The sequence below is a fragment of the Pleurodeles waltl genome, chromosome 7, assembly GCF_031143425.1.
Source record: "Pleurodeles waltl isolate 20211129_DDA chromosome 7, aPleWal1.hap1.20221129, whole genome shotgun sequence".
In the NCBI taxonomy this organism is placed as follows: domain Eukaryota; kingdom Metazoa; phylum Chordata; class Amphibia; order Caudata; family Salamandridae; genus Pleurodeles; species Pleurodeles waltl.
In genome coordinates, this window is record NC_090446.1 from 429079103 (window position 1) to 429081540 (window position 2438).

A 2438-nucleotide genomic window follows, 5' to 3' on the forward strand; every position below is an offset into this window, starting at 1 on the left:
CTGAAAAGCATTCACAATCTTCAAATCAACAACCCTTCGCAGACCGTGGTCTGCTCAAAGAGTACTTATAAACCACAGAGGGTGACCCATAAACCCAAAAGGGCTGGATAGAAATCAATTATCAAAGACAACAGTGCCCTTCTAGGAGGACATTTTTTTGTTCATACACATTATAATTATGTCATAAAAACTGCATAGGTGAACATATAAACAACGCTTTTATTCAATTACATGTAAATATTAAAAACATGTCTCAGTTTCTTTGCCACAAAGGACGACCCACCTCAAAATCAAAAAAACAAAGGACAAACCAAATAGTGAGAACAAAGTGCTCGTGATAGACAGTAACCAAAAACAGAATAACCAATATCCTAATTTTCTCCAATCACATAAAATAATAAGAGCCGTCGGTTGGTTATCCTTTTACTGCATTGAATCAATTCCAAATCATCAAGGAATATATATCTCCGTCTTATGTCCTTCTGTAATACTTTATGCAGAAACCAATCCCGACTGGAATATGTACGTCGACGTTTCAACCCTTCTCTATGCTGGGCCAAATCACAGCTCCATAATGGGTCTTCTTCAGGACTAACTGATGGGAGTCCCTAAAATCATACCAGAAAAATTCTGATCAAACTACTAAACATATTGAACATGTCACCTATGCTACTCTTCGATTTCAAGACATACTTACCCTATAATCTCTTTAAACCCTTCACTGTTTGGGAATTCCCACTTGCCGAGCAGATGAATCTAGAAAAACAAACCAAATCACACAAATCAAACAGATCCACACCCTGGACAATCAATATATCCACGGTGCATTCATAAGAACCAAACTCACCTTCAATCAAAAGGAGACTTGCCTATTTGTATTAGTTTCAAAGTTCTTCCATAGGTACCGCTTTAGAGTATTCCTTCCAATCAATCTAAAATATACCACAAACGACACATTATCAAGGCTAATCATATAATCTTAACCACTAACATCTTACTCATATACTTTCCAAAAACCAAAACACCTTGTATTCTATCACTTCTTGAAAGAACCATGCAAAATACTCAAAAAAGTGCCAACTCACATTCGCTTCCTAAATGTTATATTTATAAATTTGTCTCCCAAACATAGAGGGACACACCCATCAATTCTTTACAGATTATTTTAAACACTAACATCGGAGCAAACAAACTCAGAGTAACCGTCTTTTAAGGAGTTAATCAGACTCGAGTCATACGGCAGATTGTTAAATCAAGGAAAACCGTCTCATACATAGAAATACCTGAGTAAAGATAACAATCCCACATTCTTGCCCAGTCCTCAGACAATGTACCTCTCTATTAGTGTGTGTTCCTGCTTCAGAAGCGTATCCAATTGTTCTGCAAGCAAACCGCAGCGTCTCGAAAGGCGCGCTTTTATCTTTCCCAGGCAGACGTAATCAAGCGTGACCTCCCCGTGAGTTTCAAAAGAGCCACGGGCCTCCCGCCACGCTTCTAAAGCAATTAACAAATTCAAGCTGAACAACTCTCCAAGTCTTCGACTCGTAAAACCACTCGATATCGCCATTCATCTTGTTTTTCAAAAATATATCCGAAAGGATTAGTAGACCAATAATAGAACACACGCTTATTCTTATGGGCAGATCAAAAAACCATTCTTATGAAAACTGAACCTCACATCAAATCCTAACGGCTCTGTAAATGCCGTTACTAGTCCAATATTACACCAAACTCATACTCTAAAGACAAACCAATACAAAATAATAAATTCATCCACTTTTATATTCTACAGCCCATATTCACTATCAAAAAACTTATATATATTGTGCAATAATTCAATGAACCATATCCAATCCCCAAACAGTATTATACCTCTCCAGACTAGCATAGTGGAATCCAGCTCTCCCAACAACTATAAGAAGGTGTTTCATTAGTATCTAAGGGAAGGAAAATTGTTTCCCTGCCAGGCTCAAGGTTATACATGGCGCCTTCACACTCTTTTTTAAAACTCTGCAGCAGGCAGGGGAGTGGGCGACGGAGCAGCGGCAGCTGCACCCTCGGAGTGGGTTGGTCTCAGACCCCGTAGATGGCTGTGGGGATCTACAGCTGGGGCCTGCTAGAGAGTCCCGATGGCGTCACCGGGACTCCAGGAGGATGGGCCTTTGCCATGGTGGCAAAGGGGGGTGTCAGCAAGGCCGGCCCCAGTGACTGAGACACCACAAAAGAAGACTCAGGAAGCCTCCCTGTCTGATACATCTGCCATATTTTATTCAGAGAGGGGTCCACGTGAATCGTGGCCTTGACCACCTTAGCTACAAGAAATTACTGACTGCAACTGCAATTAGCACCGTCATGTGGCTAACTATTACTAATTTGTTGCTTTGGGTCTAACCCTTCAATGATCTGGGGGAGAGGGGTGTTTTGGAGCTCGGGGTTGG

The 2438-nt window shown here is 40.8% G+C and overlaps 1 long non-coding RNA gene across 1 annotated transcript; it reads right to left on the reverse strand.

The window, feature by feature from the left end:
• Positions 1-217: 217 nt before the first annotated feature.
• LOC138247256 (uncharacterized) lies at positions 218-1334 on the reverse strand. The gene is made up of 4 exons (XR_011194392.1): positions 1284-1334; positions 848-932; positions 698-756; positions 218-608 (listed from the first exon to the last, which is right to left on the reverse strand). It is a non-coding gene; the product is annotated as an uncharacterized lncRNA (long non-coding RNA).
• Positions 1335-2438: the final 1104 nt, after the last annotated feature.